At 45.4% G+C, this 20,521-nt stretch overlaps 1 protein-coding gene across 4 annotated transcripts in view; it reads left to right on the forward strand.

The window, feature by feature from the left end:
• Positions 1-20,521, forward strand: part of LOC139048715 (uncharacterized) — a 293,534-nt gene that overhangs the window by 54,374 nt on the left and 218,639 nt on the right. The window lies entirely within an intron of this gene.

Raw genomic sequence — 20,521 nt, forward strand, 5'->3', positions numbered from 1 at the left:
TGTCCACTTCGAATTGAATTTGGCGTTGCTTTTGTAAAATGCACTTCGTTCGTAGCAAATGATTGTGTAAAAGGCTTTCGCTTAGTCTCAGGCCGATTCGGCGACAGAGTATTATGGACAACCTCGTGGTGCTTTAGGGATCGCTTCTCGTTTCGAACGACTCGAAGCCTAACGAAAGAAACATTCTAGTGTTCCTGCATATGCTCCCCCAGGGTGCAGAGTTGCGCATAGGTCCACCGTCGTGCTCCAGCTCTGCAGCGAAGCCACTCCTCGCGCGCGCAGGAGCCAAATGCCGCGCGGCGTTCCGCCTTTTTCCCTAGTGGTCGCGAGCTACAAGCGCCAATTGTTCGCAGGCGCTTAGCAAAGGGCACTTCTTAATACAGGCAACGCTCGAACGAGTCATTCGTGCAGCCGGAGGGGGTGGGTTTCCAACCAACCGAAACTTTGTATGTACCTATGTAAACACGCATATACAAACACACACATGAGCGTACAAATAGGGGGTAGGACCGCCTTCGATTCCCCAAAATAAAATACTCCCGTGGCTCGAACAGCTCCAAAGTTCGCTCGCAAACACGCAGTACGTTGCCACAAAAAGCGGTGCAATGATTTTCAGCATGCATATGAAGTTGTCTTATCATGTTCAGAGGGCAAGAAATGTTTTAAAGAGTGTTTAAAGAAAACTTCACACACGTAAGGTGGACACTTAATGCATTTTGGCTGCCGCAACTAGCCGATTAATGACCGTCGCCAAGAGAGCTATCGTGCTTGCAGTTATGTCAGTGACCGTTAACAGAGCGTCATTTATCACTAGCCACCGCTCACAACAGCTGCACGTTTTCGATACATGCGGTGCAGACACATATTTAAGCGCATTTCAAATGTTCACATGCGCACATTTTAAGCAAAGCTTACTTTTACGATTCATTCATACCGCAGAATAATCAGCCATTTAGTAGCAGCAAATCTGCAAGTAGAAAAAGATTCAAGATGCAAGAGCTTCTAGATCAAATTTATTTCATACAAGGGTATGCATGAACGACTGCTGGCAGCAGGCCAAGTGTGCTGGTTCTTGAAACCTTAGGGGCAACAAATTAATTGTAATTCAAAGAAACTGGAAAGGCAACAAGCTATTAAGAGTAACAACAGGTTATTTTTGTTGCACTAATCACATCAAGATGACAAACTTGCAGAGTAATTATTCACCCAGTGCAGACTGTAATATGACAACACATTTTTCTTGATCTCTTACCACTCAGAAAAGAGCCAGTAGTTGAAGACACTGTATCAAGTCAATGAAATCACTGAAGCAGGCTTTGGCCAAAAAGCCAGGTTACAAAGCTTTGTGACCTATCGCATCAGAGGCAAGAAAATTTTACGTCATTCAACAGTGCATTCACTCCACTCCCGCCCACAGGTAACAGCATTCACCAAAGCACAACGTAGATTTCCAGCATGTTTAATTGAACGACAAGTTTTGTTCCACTGGCACCGCGTAGAGCGCTTCACCGCCTTCCATGCGGTTTCTGCAGTGTGGTGCGCTGCACCCCTTCATACTGAAATACAAGTGCCAGTACGATGTGTTTCGTATCACTTCACCAAGGTCCTTGACTTCACATCGTCGAATACCGCACCTGAAAACCATAGCTGCTCCTCTGAACGCACGATCGACGGTCCGCTGATTGCAATGGCGATGGCACTGACGGAAACGATGAGTTCGCATGAGTCGGCGATGCACCCGTAAAGTTGGCTTCGCAGCGGCGCGGATCATTTGACGTCATTTTTCGCGCTCGGCCAATAGCCGTGTGAGCGGCGCCGGAAAAGTTATGCGCAACTCTGCTCCCTGCGGGAGCATATACAGGAACACTAAAACATTCCAGATGTCAGCGCCACCTATCGCTACAGTCGGTAAATAGCCGCAGCGACGGCATATGGCCTCTGTGCTCCGGAGATATCGCCGGCCAACTAAAATTATAGAAAACGTGCGCTGCTTAGCGTACGCTACACTATAGCGTATAGCGTACGCTATAATTTGCGTATGCTAAACAGAAACTGTCTATTGATTGTCGATTCACTGTCCTCGTGGAACTCATTAAATGTCGAATGAGAGACAAAGAGAGAGTCTGGCGGTGGGATTACACGAAGTTTAGCTATGCTTTCAGTCTTACCAGGTCAATAGCCAGTACAGCGAAAGTCCTTAATCTCGGAGCGCCCCAAGTAACCAAAAATGACATTTTATTGCGATAGCAATTATATGGACACTCCAGGCGCACTTCTCTCGCCGTCGTCGTTGCCGTCGTCGCCGCCGTGATGTTCCGCATAAAGTGCAAGGGCGATAACATTGTCGCTCCGCACCGTATGTTGTATGTGGGGGTGAAAGCGTTCGAGGGTGAGCGAATGTCGCGCTCGAGAGGGAGGAAAAAAGGGGAGGAAGCGCGTCGTTTCCCGCCGCGCGCAAGGCAACGGGGGGGAGAGGGGTTCTTCTCCGAAGGCTGCTGTGTATGGCGCGGCTGCGTGGGCCCTATTTCGAAAGCGATCTGCGATGGGGACGGAATCGTGTGCACTGTGCTTGCACAGCTTAGTCTGCGGTGAAGCGAGAGGCAGCACGAAGGTCAATTCGCTCGCTGCTTCTGCCGCACTTCCTCACTCCAGCGTTTTGACAACAACTTTCCGTAGTCATCGAGTGAGAAGTGTTCCTGTTTGCTTGTGCGTACGCGAGACCATGCTTGTTAATTTAGTCAGTAAGCGAATGTTTACAAGGTTATACGGCCGATAAAGCTACTATTCTTATATCGTATAGCTGTCTACTAATTTGCTATCGCAATCGATGCTTCGCCTGTCGGGCGAAACTGCGACTTTTTTTATTTCATTTCACATATTAGCATTTATAGCAGATTTCCAGATGTGCTCTAAAACGCCAGTACTTACATCAGGGTCGTAGTAAAGTCCCTAAAGTGTTTATTAGCGTCATTAGTAGTAATGAGTGCTAACACTAGTACTAATTGTCTCATAGAGGACACCACAAATCCTGGAGGCTTCTTGAGCTGGTTGCTGACTGTATAAAGCTGGTTTCATCAGTATATACGAGGCTTCGCTTGTTTGTATAACTTCCTTCATGTTATCTGGGATACCCCCGCGTGCTATGTATTCTCTGCTATTCATGGTCTTTCTTACAGTTGCGCTGTTTGCTGTAGCGACAAGGAACCAAACAACCGTCAAGACAGAGATCTCAGTTTTTGAGGAAACCCACGCAATTTGCACACGAAGTTATTCTAACTGAACCTCACTGCAGACAGCTACAAATTCAGAAATATGCGCACAGCGAACGCATGTTGCGCTGGTTACATAAACGTGAAAAAAATATACGTGTAATCACGACCTATTTAGTTTAATTTTCCTCTATATCCTACTGCATGCATGATATTAAACACGTGTTAAAACGGAAGAGGATGATAAGACGACAGGAGTAATCGCGTTGTTAATTGAGAAAGATACATGGTTAAAATGCTGGCCAGATATCGCTAATAGACGCAAGTGCGTGCAATACTGAATCGCGAAGAATGAAAGTTTCTATACAGACATAGTGAAAATTCAGCTGCAAAATGTTTTTCTGCTACTCACATCAGCTTCAAACAGCATGCACACGTAGTACCAGGTGGACAGAAATTCCCAGTCGTGAATATATGAGATGCTAACGAAGAAACGAGAAATAAGAAAATATTTAACAATGGAGCGCTGCTGAGGCGTTCACGCACATGTTGTGCTGGATGGAGTCGGTAGCTTCGAAAACAAACACTAAAGTGAAACGAAGCTTCCAAGTGGGGGAGCGTCTAACACTCCAGTTGCTTTCCACGCTCACAGATCAATGCGGCTTTCATTCCTTTCGGTCCGCCTACCTATTCTCGGAGTGGTGCAAGCGCGGCGGTCGCCCCAGCTTCATTATCCTGCCCTTGACACTCATGGTCGTTCAGCCGTCATTACTTGCGTAATTGCGACCTTGCTGCCGTAACGCGCTCGGCAGGAGTTCCCGCCGATTCCCAATAAATGTCACTCTGAGGACGTCATTTAAGAGCGTGCCCAACAGTGATGCTGAGAGGGAAGGAAATTAATCGAAGCTGACCGTACCATGCCTAAACGACGTCGTGGCTCAAGCTAGGAGCAGCCGTGACGCAATCGCATGAGTGAGAGTGCACTTGCGAAGCGTGCTGGGCGCAGCAGGCGCTCGCCTTCTTGCCTGTGGCGTCAGGCATCTCAAGTGTTTGTTTCAATAACAGCAGCGACTAGGAAAGAGGATGTTTCGCTCGTCCGCCGTAGAAGTTACAGCGTGAGACAGAGACAACAGAAACTAGTTATATAATGACCACATTCATTGTTAATTTGTAGCTGAAGCTGCTATTGGCTCACAAGTTTTGGTGGCAATATGGTCACGCAAAATCCCAGTTGTTCTCAGAACACACCAGCTGCGGGAAAGGGCGGTTTGATGAGTTGACAGCTAAGCCGGCGCCGGAGCGTGAGTCGTTAGCAAGGATTCCAGCTGCCTAGGCGCGCGCTCACGCCACGCGCGCAACCAATCAGAGCCGTTTTGCTTCCGCCGAGGAGGGAAAGGGATAGAAAGGGTTTCGCGCGCGCTGCGCCGGCTTCGTTTCCGTTCAGTTCATTTTCGGAAAACGGATGGGACGGCCACGCCTTGCGACTTCTCCCGAGGAACTGGCTGCCTTCGACGACTGGCGGTGAGAACTCGCCCGTGAAACGGCGCGCCGATCCAGCCGTTAGAGCCGCGCGAGACCAAGCAATCCGACAGCAACGAGAAGATCCCGAGCTGAGCGAGCGGGAGGCCGAAGCAATTCGGCGCCGTTACCTGTGGGTAACTTAACGTGGCTATCAGGTGCACATAGGACAAGCTTCGCTTACCCCATTTTCTGGTACGGGAAGGGTTCGTTATTTTTTCTGATAATTTCTAATAACTTGAGTTTGTGTGTTCTACCAGCTTAAATCACATGGCACGATGAATGCTGCCGTGTTTCTTCTGAATATGCACTTGCTTCTGGCACTTGCCGTTCTTGTTCCTATATTTATTTATTTATTTTATCCCTTGCTTCTTGACTTATCTTGTTAGTTTTTTTTTGTTAAGTTATTTGCCTCGAGTTTAGGTCTTAAAGACAAGGGAAGTTTGGTCACGCTGCTATTGATGAAAAGTTATTCAACATAGCTGGGGCCGAACTATAAGTCGTTTCATCTTAGCCTACCGCCTCCGGTAATGATGTTCGCCATGGCGATTAGCAAGCACTCGTCCTTATACAAGCCATTTTAGCATAAACACTACCCATCGCGGTGGCTCAGTCGTAATGACGTTCCCCTTAACATGACGTTCCCCTTCTGGGGCGGCTGATTATCAGCAGCGCCATGCGCATTCCGATAGGGACGAACGTCCAAAGAATTTAGTGTTGCTGAGGCCGGAAGAATGGACAGTCCCAGTGCACTGTTTCTGGATGTCAGCAAGGCTTTTGACAGCGTTTGTCACACTCTGTTATTGTGTAAACTATCCAGGTTAGGCTTCCGTGGAGTGTTTCTTTCGCTTTTGAAAAATTTTTTGCAGCAGAGAACGCAGTACGTCTCGATTGGGCGGGCAAAGAGTGCTTCTTTGCTAATAAAAGCTGGCGTTCCTCAAGGTTCCATAATTAGTCCGCTGTTATTTAACGTCTACGTGAACGACCTTTCAAACGCCGTGCCTGCAAGCCTGTATCAGTACGCTGACGATACTGTCCTCGTATCCCAGTCGCCGAACTACTCTGACTCCCTTTCTTCTCTTCAAGCTGCAGCAACTATTGCTATGGACTGGTTCTCACGCAACCTAATCAAAGTAAACAGCTCTAAGACCCAACTTATATGTTTTCACAGCCCGATGAAGAAAGTAGATTTGAACCAACAGCTGCTCTTGCACGGATCTAATTGTTCTCAATGTCAATGTCTACCCCTGAGCTATAAAACTACTGTGAAATACCTAGGATTATACTTTGACAGTGCTCTTTCTTGGAATGACCACTTATCCCACATTTGTAAAAAGCTCCGAACCGTCTCCTGTGTGCTGTATAACATTAGATACTATATGCCACTTTCAATACGCAAAGCTATTGTAAACGCCCTCGGTTATAGCGTACTGCGTTATGGCATAACGATCTATGGTCACTGTGCAGTTCGTTGGAAGAACAGGATCAATTCTCTCCTAAGATCTCTGTTAAAAAATATTGGCTATGATTTAGGCCTGCGCCCCAATTCTGATGTCTTTAAGGTATTTTCGCTACCTGATTTTGATCGCCTTTTGATGGAAACTATTGTCCTGAAACATTTTTGGTTTAGTGACTATAAAATTCCGTATGTTCCCACACGGTCTCTTCGACCGAAGGAAGCTTTTTGTATTCCCCGACGGTTTACAAGATATGGAAAGCGAGTAAGAGATTTTTACGTTCCCTTTTACTTCAATAGGTTGCCTCCAAGTGTTCGCCGTGCAAAAACTATATATAAAATAAAAAAGATGCTGCGATACGCTACTTAGTGGCTGTACGACGTTGTACACGCATGCTCCACCACTTATCAAATGAATCCTGTGAATTCGCTAGTTACTGCAGTATTTGTTGCACTTATCTGAGTATTTTCATGCTATTTTATTTTCCTTCCTTGCTCTTTATTCTGTTGTGTTTTTTATATGTAACTTGGGTCCGTGTCTATTTTTATTATTATTTTTTTGCCACTATACTAATTTGATGTTCTGTAACTTTTCATGTGCGTTCATGCCTGTGTGTTTATCTGCGTGGTTCCGCTGCCTGTCGGGCTCTGCCACTCAAGCCCAATGAGGCTTTGGCAGGCCGGATGTTTGTACATTTTTTCAATACTTGGCGCAATAAAGTATTATTATTATTATTATTATTATTATTATTATTATTATTATTATTATTATTATTATTATCATGGTGCATGGACGACGAGGAAGACCCCTTAGAGAGGGCTGGTCCTACTGATTCGGGGCCGCCAGTTTCCTACGGTATTCAGGTGCGCGTTCTAGAATCCCCTCACCCGCCGTGGCTGCTTAGTGGCTATGGTGTTGGGCCGCTAAGCACGAGGACGCTGGATCGAATCTTGGCCACGGTGGCCACATTTCGATGGGGGCGAAATGCGAAAACACCCGTGTGCTTTGATTTAGGTGCATGTTAAAGAATCGCAGGTGGTCCAAATTTCCGAAGTCCCCCACTACGGCGTGCCTCATAATCAGATCGTGGTTTTGGCACGTAAAGTCCCATAATTGAATTGAAAAACCCCAAGATGACCGAATATAATCCACAACTTTACCGATACAGCGTTCATAACGCGAATCTTGCTTCAGGACGTTAAGGCAATCAACCAGCGTACGTAAATGCGATCTCTGGGGCCGACTTCATGATGCAGTTTGCACGTTACACTCGTACGACCTCTCACATTTTTTCTAGCAGATTGGACAATACCGCCCTTAAGTGCTACTGCCAAAGGACACTCCGCTTGAGCAAGACTCAACAGAAAAACATTTTTCTTCAGGTGAAATAGGCAGTGCCTTTGAAATTAAAGTATTATAATTAGACGAAACGTGCCAATGAGAAAATTGTAGAGTAACATGAGAAAATCCCAATACAGCTTTCTGTTGCTCAATACGTGCTACATAAAATTGTTTTTCCGAGCGTGAAAAAAGCCCACAAATGTACGCAAAATTGCCGCGAGACTGGCGGCTGGACACACTTTTCGTGTATTCCCGGGCTTCCTTCACGCTCGGAAAAGCACTTTTATGCAGTACGTATTGGGCGACAGAAAGCTGTATTGGGATTTTTTCATGTTGCTCTACAATTTTTTCATTGACCCTTTTCAGCTAATTATAATGCTTGAGAAGTTGTATAATTATTAAGACTAATGGTTTAATTATGCGGAATTCGAAAAATAATCTGAGTATCTCGATGCGACGGCAAACAACATTACCTTGATTCTGTCCAGCTACGTGGAATTAGATTTTTAAAAAAATCTTAGTGCGTGATAGCTGGGACACCGTGTGTAGTCCGGCTTACTTCACCCCTAAATCCATGTCCATTCGGCCTAAATATTATGTATGCAAATGGTTGAGTGCCGCCATGATTATGTGTTGCTACTAGCATTTTCTAACCATAATGTCCCTGAAGTCAAATTCTGTCGTGAATATTTCTCTCCAAATTGGTGAATGGCAGTAGGGCTTCAATTAAATATCAAGTGACAGAGTGGATACATGGCTCATGCACAAGTATCCCCTTTATTTATTTTGGATCGTAAGACATAACATATTAAATAACCACATTGCTTAATTACCGATTCCACTTACCCTTACTTACCACTTACCCTTACCCTTAAAAAGGGGAACACGATGTTCCCCCTTTTTCGCAATTGTTCCTGGCTTGTTTTTGTTTATTGTTGTTTTTTTACTTTTCTGTACATTTGTTCTAACATTGTCACAAGGATTAAAGCCCTCCCTTATGTAATGCCTCCGGTCCTTTAAGGTGAAAATAAATGAAATGCCTTGCATATTTAGCACAAAGCTGTAATAAGTCGTGCAATTCGCGAATGTTCTCGTATATACGTTTTGCAAATGCTTTGAGGATATTTATTAGTTGCAGCCAGAATGCAGTACGCCTTCTCCCCCATGCTATCTATCATTCTTGCTACTCTCATCTTGAAATGAAGCTTTGGTGGAAAGCTCATACTCAGTTTCAGTAAACATGCCACGCATTTTCATTAAGTATGCGACCTCAGATTAAAGACGATGCGCACTAGAGGCGCAACAATATGTGTGCGTGTGTGTGTGTGTGTGTGTGTGTGTGTGTGTGTGTGTGCGTGTGCGTGTGTGTGTGTGTGTGTGTGTGTGTGCGTGCGTGCGTGCGTGGTGTGTGGCGGAGGGGGGCTGTGTTTTTTGTTTTTCTTTTCTTATCGTTTTTGCGGTGGAGTAACGAACTCTATCTCGGCAGTGTCAAGGCTGCGAATACAAAAGTGCCTCCAGTGCGCTTGCAGTTGTGTTTAAAACGGAGAAAACCGGCCTCTTAGACAGGCATTTCCTTCAAATATATCCATCACATACGTACTTCGCTACTTCGACAGAAGAGTCGCTTGTAAATGGTTACTGAAAAAAAAAAACACAAGAGCAAGCCTCTCTCTCTCTCTCTTTCTTTCTCTCTCTCTCTCTCTCTCTTATGTGTGAAATATTTTAACAGCTTCTACAGAACTTTTCTGGACAGATCGCAACTGACTGGGCGATTGCGCATCGGCAGGATTTATTTGCGTACTGTGTGGTTGAAGGAAATACGCACAAAAGTTTTTTGACCGGTTCGGTTTATTTTTTTTTAATTCGTAACGCTCATTTTTCTTCTTTGTACTCATCGTGTCTTCAGGTAAATTTGGAAAGGTGCTGTGGCGGAGGTTGACGAGAAGGGGGGGAGGTGCAGGTAAAGATTACAAAAGAACATAGGCAGTGGTAAACAGCGGAAGGAAAAGCTAGCAAATACAAGATGCATTGCGAAGATATGTTGTACGTGTCACAGAGGAGGAGCTAAAGCAAAAATTATTGTTTACTGAGCTAGTCTCTATTCGAGTGTATAACCAAGGCCAACAAAGGTTTTCGACAAGGAATAAGAAAAAAAGGGGGAAAAGAAAACAAAGATCCAGTGGATGGTGCCTCCGCCGGAAGCCGCCGAGGAGAGAGGCTCACATAATGGGTCCGTGTCTGTGTCCGCCGAAGCGAGCTTTTGCGTCAGTAATAAGACGGGAGCCTATCTTGTTCGCCACACTCGGACTAATCCGATCCGAGAGTGGCAGCGGGCTTTGTCCGCATTCGCCGCGCACTCCGGGGGCAAGTCCCCGGGAGAATGGCTTTGACGGACGGCAGGCCGTGGCATGAGGTCACCGGTGTCGCTGGGCGAAAATGGAGAAGCCAACCAGAACGCAGCAGCATGGAACCAGTCGTGGAACTGACTTGTGCGAAGCCAGAAGCACCTCGACACGCGCTGTGGTCGGCGATGTGGGAGACAACCCAGCGGCCATGGGTCGCCTCGGGAGAGTTCGGCTCGCATTGCCTCAGAACTCATTTCTACCGACCACGAAACCTGGGCCGCCATCTTCGGACAAAACCACACGCAGCTGGCACAGTAATTAGACAGCGTAGCTGGCTCCCGCACGACGCCACATGTTGCGCGCGGCGCCAAGCTGGCGTGCAAATGTCGCACAATGCCCGCACGCATTTGGTTTTATACTGGCTTAACGCTCTCTTTCTTTATCACCCAGAACACTGAAATGAACGAACGAATATTTGTTTCTTAGAGCAAATGCTTGGGCGTTAGCTTTCTTTCTTTTTTTTTTTGAGGTGGGGTTTGGGTAGCGGGAAAAGAATGATATTCTATTCGCCTTGCTAAGGAGTAGTGAGGTCTTCTTTGACGGGCCTGTACGTCCATGAATCCATTGTTCTGAGCTGTCTCTTATTTGTCTCTGACTGGTTTTCAAGTTTAGGAAAAACTAAAATAGTTGTCTTGAGTTTTGTGTGCTGCTCTCACATCTGGGAGCAGGTTACTTTGGCTGTTTCTCGGTTGTCTTCATGCTTTCATTCTTGTCTTGTGAACCACCGGTTTACCCATACCATCTTTTATGAGGGCTGTTCCTGTTGGAAGTTCATGTATGAAGATCTCGTTTCCTCCGCTAAGCTCTTAAGGCAAGGAGTATTCGTTGTCAGGGTAACTGTTGTGCCAGCTTTCCCTGTTCATGGCATTCGCAGCTTAGTTTGGAGTCGATTGTTGCTGCTCCCATCGTGGAAATGTGCTCCGGGGGTAGCGGGACAGAAATGGCAGAGAATCCCATTCTTGTCACGTGATCTGTTGTGACCGAAGCAGTCCGCATGTTCCTGGACCCAGTCCACCCGAGGCATGATACTATGCTTGCTCTGTAGTATTCTGATAATTTTGTTGTATAGTGGTTCTTTATTGGGCGTTCCCACAAAGTGGGTACGGATTCTTTAGAGCCTCTAAGTTTGAATATGCATCGGGTTCTGACACGATAACTATTTGAGGGCTCCTGCTTCTTGGAGCGCGATATGTGTCTTGAAAGGAATAGCTTTAACATGTAGTTCCAGTGATGCGGTAAAGTGTTCCTGGTGCGCTACGGATGCTATGAAACGTGAATTTGTGGGTGAAGCTGACTGTGTGAAGCTTTGCGTGCCGGGATCGTACCATGCATCTGTGTAATAATGCGGTTTCCTTTCTTCTGTAGCCTTGTTTATTCTGTTCGCACGTGCCTTGCATTCGTTTTGATGCCTGTCCTTGCAGCGTTTTTCGTCAAAGGTTTATCGGTTACAATGTAGATTTCTTCCAATGGTGCTATGGGCGTTGAGATGCGATTGTCAGCGATTGGTTATCCTTGTATGGAGGCTATTGGCAGTTCCGAAAATAGCGAAAGTCGTCTATTGGTAGTATTCTTTTTGAGTACCTTGATAATATCCTCGAGGAACGGCAGTTTGGTGTAGAACCTTAGCTATTCAATCCTTGCGTACCTAGGGAGGCCTGTAATGGCTCTTGGCATAATGTTGTGCCGTGATTCATACCTGGAGTAGGAATTGATCTGTGGTTTGTGCTCCATGTATCCATAGCATGCTTCGAATGTGCATGTGAGAGAGAGAGTAAACATTTATTTCGAGTGTCAGCCTGAAAGAGTACTTTCTTCACCCGGAATAAAAAACAAGTAACCTAACGAAATAGCTGTGGCATAAAAAAGCTATTCGTCAGCTAAAGGCAGCTTGAAGTACCCCTTGTTTCCACTTTTAGCATGCTCCAATCCATCCCAAACTATTATAGATTTTTTTCATTGTGGCCTGTTCCGTGGCGTCACCAATATTGGAAGCCATGGCTGATGTCGTTTACAAGAATATATTATGTTCACAAATGGCACTAATGAGAAAGGAGCTAAGTAAAAGCATAGCCGAGTCTCATGCGGGGTCAAGCGCCGCGGACGTTGCACATGCTGCATCGGACCCGGACCCAATAAGCACAAGATGCCGACAGAACTTCAGAGAGCACACGAAAACGAGGCCCTCATTAAGACAGCAATTACGCTGCAGCGGTTTGTAGGCAAAGGAACCCTTTACCAGCAAATTGTGAATGCGAACATAACGAATAATGCGAATGTACAATAAGTAGTCGTTAGAAATTAAAACTTTGGGACTTTAGGAAGTCTTTTTGTTCGTAGAACCCGTTCGCCATTGCTTGCACCTGGCGCAAAGGATGCGAACACGACAGATGTGGTGCGAAAGTACCATTGCTGCTGAGGCAGTAAAATACAGGAAAATATTATATATATTTCAGTTATCGAAAAGTTAAAAGAGGGGATTTAGCCACCCAGCATTGGTGACGTCTACTCCTCACTGGTGACGCCTACTCCTCTTCACGTAGCAGTAACAATAAACTAATGTCATAAACACAACAAGCGCAAATAATGACGCACTAAGAGTAAACGAGGTTTTGGCGTTGATTATGAAGGAGTTTATCCACACAGTGGGATGACTGGATGTTCTCTAGAGCGTTTCATCTAGAACACTCTTTCACAAAAAGGTTACCAACCGTCCCAGCAGCAGGCAAACAGCAAGCAGCCAGCCGCCCCGCCGAACTTGGGAAGGTAGACAACGAAAGTTTCGCTTTAAAAGTGCTCTACAAACGGGAAGCCAGGTCAGTTTCTTTTAGGAAAGTAGGCAAAACGCGATGGCTCATCTAGTGGCGCCGAGAAGCACAACCACTCGGATATAGGCAGTCATCGATGGTCGTACACCGCAGGACAAATTGACTATAGTCGCTCAGTAGCGACGGGAGATGCTCAACGAAAACAGGACACCCTAACATAATGTCTCAAATATCTCGCAAAAACCACAAAATACACACGACATACTGTCCACACTTCCTGGTCGGTATAAGCATTCACACACCAGGACGGAGCCATCGATTAGCTTGAATAACAGTGTTCTAGCAGGATGAGGCAAGCCTTGCCTATGAACACGGGGAGGAAATGATCCGATCATAGCGATCTACGAATCCCAAGTAACTGCCTCACCTTTATACCCTTCAGCGTTCGTCCCGAGCCGAGTAACTGGGACAACCACGTCTCGAAAGACAGGCGCATACACAGACACAGGCAGCATCATCTCCGCGGTGGAGTTGTTTTCGGCTCGTGGGAGCAGCGCACGAAAAGCAATTTTATTCGCTTCCCATCATAGTGCAGACGATACCGGAGACATTCAGCGACAGCGAGTGACCATTCGAGGGAGGACAGGAACGAAGATGAAAGATGGCGCGAATGGCCCCCGCAGCTCGGTGGCCAACGCCCTTGGCGAGCGCTGCACATCGCGCGCTCGGCAGCTGACGGCATCCCGCCTCGGGCGCACAATGCGTTTCACCCCGCGGCGCATTTCCATTGCACCAACTTCCTGGCTGCCAAAGCGCATTGCGCGCTCCGGCATTCGCTGCGGATGCAGTCACTGCTGTCGTCGTCGTCACTGCGTTCTTTCATAACGCCCGTCTCCCCAGCATCCGACGGGTGCGCGAAGCCGGTGGGTGGTCGCGCGCTTACAGGCCTTTCTTTCTCTTTTGTCGTTTTTTTTTCTTGCTCTTTTTGTTCTATGTGCTCGGTTCGGTAACGTTTCAACCTGGAGGTGGGTGGGGGGGGAGGGGTGGGGGAGAAGGGGCTGCATTTCCCGAAACGCCACTGGTGCCCTCTGCCGTGCTTTTGATGTCATTTAGGTTCCTCGTGACGTACGAAAGAATATATCGCTGTTCTCATCGCGAGGAAAGGTAGCGCGCTAGTATAATAATAATAATAATAATAATAATAATAATAATAATAATAATAATAATAATAATAATAATAATAATAATAATAAATCCAACTTTATTGTGTCTGCCCAGGAGCAACCGGAGGGTATATACTGGCGCACACAGAAAGAAAAATCAAGACAGTGAAAAGGCAAAACAACTACGACAAGAAATTGTGGGACAAAGAAATAGAATAAAAACTAAGAACGGGGTAAGCAGGTACTACGTAATGATCAATAACTCAGTAGGTCACACAATGAATAACGCAGCTTGAACATCAGTCGATGGCTAGGAGTGCACATTCGATGAGCTGACACGTGCTGAGGGAGAGAGAACCTATTAGATTACACCAAAGGAGTGCAGCTAGAAGGAAAGGCTCAAGAGAAAGCACGAAGCTCGGAACAGAATGAATACAGCACGTGCGCCTAAATCTAACTACACGGGTGTTTTCGTATTTCGCTCCTATCGAAATCGGCCGCCGTGGCCGGGGTTCGATCCCGCGACCTTGCGCTTAGCAGCCGAACACCATATCCACAGAGTAACCACGACAGGTTATTCTGCCATTCCACATCACTAAGACGTATTAAAGTAGTGGGAGGCATATGGATGTGAATAATATGAGGAAGGAAAGTGGGGCACTGAAATCTCTTGTAAGTCTACAGACGTATTTAATATGTATACGTCTAATATATACATTAATATATTTGCTTATTATCCAGGCAGATGATCAACTTAGCTATCGATCTTGGTAGTGGTACATTTGGCACAACATGTCAAAATACATAAACTGATGATTAAGTTATATACAAGCGCCAAGGCAGACAATGTATATGGCTGCAGAAATATTAAAAAGAAAGGAAACGAAAAAGAAAAAGCTGCTGCCCTTTGCCATTTCTTCGGCTGTAAACTTACTTAACTGAGACAGCACCATGCTCCCACAGCGGACACTGCCAGCGTAGGAAGAACATCTCTGCAATATCCACAAAGAAACAAAGTGAGGAAAAAATTACTGCTGTGTTGCAAGGAGATATCGATCCTAACCTAAGGCATGATGCCATTCAACGGGCTCGCCGCCTTGGTGGTCGATATCAAGGTGGTCGATGCAGGCCTCTTGATTCTGAAATTTAGTACATTCAGAATAAAGTAAATGGTTTGGAAACAGTGGTCAAAACTAAAGGACACTAGCGTTGCCATTACAAATTTGTCGGCCGCTGCACGTCACACCCGCAAAAGGCCGGTAGATTTCGCCCCCCCCCCCCCCCCAAAGCGCTTCCGCAATCCCCAGTTTTCCATCTACGACATGATAAACTATTTGTTACCAAAACCACTTCCATCTCTGACCGCCTAGCTGATAGCGTTCAAGGGATATCACGCAAACGTTCACCTCGTACTTCGGGCACCGCAATTTGCTCGATCACGCACAACGCTGGCGGGCCATCTTCTAGCGCACGTGCACGTATTAACCGAAATACGCAGTCATCGCATCCCCAGCCTAAAGTTGCGCCAGTCTACCAATTTGCGAGGGCTGGTGGCGTTAATTCAGTGCCGACCATTTTCGCTCACGCAAGAAGCTTCATCAGCAAGCGGGACCATTTCAACTCACCAGTATCTTCAAGTAACGCAGACCTTATTTTTCTTACCGAAGCGTGGTTGAGCGAGAACGTATGCAATAGGGAAAGTTTCCAAGATAAAAAAATAAAAAAATTGACGTGTATCTTTGGGGCCACGATAAGAGACACGGGGTTGGAACTCTGATAGCGATATCTAGGGTTATCTTATCTTTCTAGATAGACGTTGTTTCTAATTTGAAAACCATATGGGCCTGTATTTCTTTAAAAAAAGAACACTAGAATAATATTAGCTGTCTGTTACCGCCCTCCGAAATGCGCATTACCATTTCTCGACGAGCTTCATGACATCATCAACAGCATTGTATGTCGCTATCCTTCTTTGGCAATTGTTAGGTGATTTCAGTTTTCCCAACATCTGTTCGGGTGGCGCTTATCCTTTTATTTATCGGTTTTGGTCAAACCCCATAATTTTTTTTTTCGGTTCAAGAAAACTAGGATTTATTTTGCTCAAAAATTAGCAAGCTTATCAACACATATAGAACTGCGAGGAATATTCGTGCTAATGCTAGATCACCATGGTATAACCGAATTTTTGCCCTTCTTTCAAATAAGAAAAAAGTGCCTATTTCGTATGGCTAAATCGTGACACACAGATGCTCGCTGGGATTCGTATTTTTCTAAAACCGCAGAATATACGAACTGCCTTTGCGCTGCTAAAGAGCATTTCTTTGGCGACACATTACCAAATATGCTGTTAAAATAACCCCAAGTTCTGGTCCATTGTTAACACCAAAGATAAGTCGGATATATCTCTTTATGATAAACCCGGCGAGCCATTCTTGCCAAGGGATTGGCCTCTATTTTTTTTAACAACGTCTTTAGTAGTATTTGTTGTTCTTCAGTTTTCGAAGTTGCCACTCCTGATGCCTCTAATTTTGATTTCTCTCCCATGTTTCCCATTGTTATTGATTCTGTTGGCATTATGAACATAGCTGATCGGTTAAAATTACCATCATGATCTTGGATTGTATACAGCGCGAAGTGACACTGACAGACACTAGAAGCAGACGCTAGAGACTAGAAGCAGACGCTAGAGACTAGAAGCAGACAGGACGAGCGTCTGCTTCTAGTCTCTGTCCGTGTTACTTCGCGCTACAATCCAAGATCATGTTACCGTGCCGACTCGCCCAACTTTCTATCCTTTTGTAAAATTATCATCATCCTGTGGGCCCGACGACGTCAACTCAATATTCCTAAAACAAGCACAAATGTAGGGAACCGGGTTCGAAACCAAGCGTCGAACCAACGTTGCTCACTGCAGGTGTGTGCCTGTGGGTATGTGGCACTCTTGGATGACAAAATATCCTCGAGAGTTTATCGGGTGCTGGGCGGAATCGATGCCGCCTCCATATATATTTAGACACTTGGTGACGGTGCCACTAGATGGCGCAGTGTGTTCAAAGAGACGTTGTTACATAAACGTGCAGGCTGGTCGCAAGCAGGAAAATTGGCTGGAAATTCAAACGCAGCTGAATGACGAAGCAATTAGCGTGTACAGCTAATCAAAAACCTCGGTCCAAAGAGCAAGGCACTGTTGACTAATGCCATAGAGCAAGTGATTAGAACGAAACAAATTCTGGTTGGCTGTCGTGTAAGCAACAGGAACCTCATCTACAAAGGCAAAGGTGATAACGATAAGACGAGCTCGTAGATGCCATTTACGGTAACGTCGGTCATATATAGAATGGAAATAGAAGCTATAAAATTAGAATTGTCCAAATGGGCGGAAAATAATTATGTATTGGGGCAACTACAGAATGGGTTCAGGCCATGGAGGCAGATGCTTGGAGGATATGTTTGTTCTAAGTACATAGAGATTTCAGTAGCTCAGAATAGATCTTTATGGATAGCATCTCCAGATATTAAAGGAGGCTACGACAACTTAGACAGGGAAGTGTTATGGGATACTCCTAAGCACGAAGGCAGGATGACGATTTAGTGGAGCTGATGAGGGATATACGTATATAGAGGCAACTGAGTGCAAATTGCATGGGAAGGTCGAAAGGTAATGAAGTGGTGGCACTTCACCAAGGACTGAAGCAAGGATGTTTTCGGTCTCCATTGTTTTTCACGCTTTATGTTAAGTGCATAGGAAGACGACTGGAAAACATTGAATTAGGATTTGGTTTATCCTACATGCGTAATGGACAAATGGTGCAGCAGAAGGTCCGCGGACGGATGTATGCAGACGATATAGTGCTACTAGCGGACAATGCAAGATATTTACAGACACTTGCGAATATCTTTGGCACCGCAGCGACAAATCTAGGGCCTCAAGTTTAGCACAGAGAAATTAGAAATGATAAGATTTACTGAAGAGGCAAGTAATTAAGTGGTGTCAATTCAACAGCTAGTCATACCCATAGTCAAGCAATATAAATACATCGGCGTATACATAAACGAAGGAAAGACTTACTCAAGCATGCACCAAGAGAATGTGAAAGTAAAGGGGAAGCGGAATGCAAAAATAATTAAACATAGAGCACTTTGACGCCACAATAATTATGAGAGGTTACGTATAATCTGGAAAGGAATAATGGTACCAGCGCTAACGTTCGCAAATGCCATTCTGTGCTTCAAATCGGATATCTTGTCGGGGTCGGAAGGTCACCGATGATCGGTGGGCTGGTTGGCTTTAGGAGCCCATGCTAAAACCAGAATCGAGGCAGTACAGGGTGACAAGCGTTTGTCCTCTTTTGAAGTCAGAGAAACGCAGAGCAAATTTATTTTTGAAGAATTACTCAGGAACATGGATAAAAATAAATGGATGGCTAAATTGCACAAGTATCTGTACCTGAAACACGTGGGCACAGATTGGAGGAAGACGTCAAGAAAGTCGGCAACCAAATACAGGTTAATTGAAAGTGTAATAGACAAGCAGTATGTTTATGTTGCTTATGTGTCAGATGTATGCGTTAAGAGACAAAACCGGCAATACCATTACTAATATGGATTAGTTCGAGTGGCTGAGGAGTTCTATAGAGATTTATACAATACCAGTGGCACCCACGACGATAATGGAAGAGAGAATAGTCTAGAGGAATTTGACATCCCACAAGTAACGCCGGAAGAAGTAAAGAAAGCCTTGGGACCTATGCAAAGGGGGAAGGCAGCTGGGGAGGATCAGATAACAACATATTTGTTGAAGGATGGTGGGCAGATTGTTCTAGAAAAAACTGGCCACCCTGTATACGCAATGCCTCATGACCTCGAACGTACCGGAATCTTGGAAGAACGCCAACATAATCTTAAAAAAACTGAATGAAGTTACGGGGGTTTTACGTGCCAAGACCACATTCTGATTATGAGCCACGCCGTAGGGGAGGACTCCGGAAATTTTGACCACTGCGGTTCTTTAACGGGCACCTAAGTCAAAGCACACGGGTGTTTTGATCATCAAAATGCGGCCACCGTGGCCGGGATTCGATCCCGCGACCTCGTGCACAGCAGCCCAACACCATAGCCACTGAGCAACACCGGCGGGTAACATAATCTTAATCCATAAGAAAGAGGACGCCAAAGACTTGAAAAATTATACACCCATCAGCTTACTGTCCGTTGCCTACAAAGCACTTACTAAGGTAATCGCAAATAGAATCAGGAACACCTTAGACTTCTGTCAACCGAAGGACCAAGCACGATTTCGTAAACGCTACTCAACAATACACCATATTCACACTATCAATCAGGTGATAGAGAAATGTGCGGAATATAACCAACCCTTATATATAGCTTCATTGATTTCGAGAGAGCGTTTGATTCAGTCGAAACCTCAGCAGTCATGGAGACATTACGGAATCAGAGTGTAGACGAGCCGTATGTAAAAATACCGAAAGATATCTATAGCGGCTCCACAGCCACCGTAGTCCGGCCATAAAGAAAGCAACAAAATCCCAATAAAGAAAGGCGTCAGGCAGGGAGATAGGATCTCTCCAGTGCTATTCACAGCGTGTTTACAGGAAGTATTCAGAGAACTGGATTGGGAAAAATTGGGGATAAGAGTTAACGAAGAATACCTTAGTAACTTGCGATTCGCTGATGCTATTGCCTTGCTTAGTAACTCAGGGGACCAATTAAAATGCATGGTCACTGACCTGGAGAGGCAAAGCAGAAGGGTGGGTCTTGTAATTAATCGGCAGAAAAGTAAAGTAATGTTTAACAGTCTCGGAAGAGAACATCAGTTTACGATAGGTAGCGAGGCACTAGAAGTGGTAAGGGAATACATCTACTTAGGGTAGGTAGTGACCGCGGATCCGGATCATGAGACTGAAATAATCAGAAAAATAAGAATGGGCTGGGGTGCGTGTGGCCGGCATTCTCAGATCATGAATAGCAAGTTGCCATTATCCCTCAAGAGAAAAGTGTATAACTGCTGTGTCTTACCAATGCTCACCTACGGGTCAGAAACCTGGAGGCTCACGGAAAGGGTTCTACTTAAATTGAGGACGACGTAACTTGCTATGGAAAGAAGAATGATGGGTGTAACGTTAAGGGATAAGAAAAGAGCATATTGGGTGATGGAACAAACGCGAGTTAATGGCATCTTAGTTGAAATCAAGAAAAAAAATGGGCATGGGCAGGACATGTAATGAGGACGGAAGATAACCGATGGTCATTAAGGGTTACGCAGTGGATTCCAAGAGAAGGGAAGCGTAGAAGGGGGCGGCAGAAGGTTAGGTGGGCGGATGAGATTAAGAAGTTTGCAGGGCCAATATTGCCACAATTACCACATGACCGGGGTAGTTTGAGAAGTATGGGAAAGACCTTTGCCGTCCAGTGGGCGTAACCAGGCTGATGATGATGATGTTCATGTTGTATGTTTTATTTTCTAAGAAAGAAATAAAAAAGAAGTAGTCATCAAAAAGAAAGTGAGAGAAAGAGAGAATTGTATGCGAAGAATCGAAACAAAGACCATGGAGATTTACAAGAATGGAAAGAAAGAAAATAGAAGGGACAATGGATCTATGCGAGTACACAAAGGGCGGTGCCTTGCTATTTGAGGTTCGAGCT

The sequence above is a fragment of the Dermacentor albipictus genome, chromosome 1, assembly GCF_038994185.2.
Source record: "Dermacentor albipictus isolate Rhodes 1998 colony chromosome 1, USDA_Dalb.pri_finalv2, whole genome shotgun sequence".
Classification (NCBI taxonomy): Eukaryota; Metazoa; Arthropoda; class Arachnida; order Ixodida; family Ixodidae; genus Dermacentor; species Dermacentor albipictus.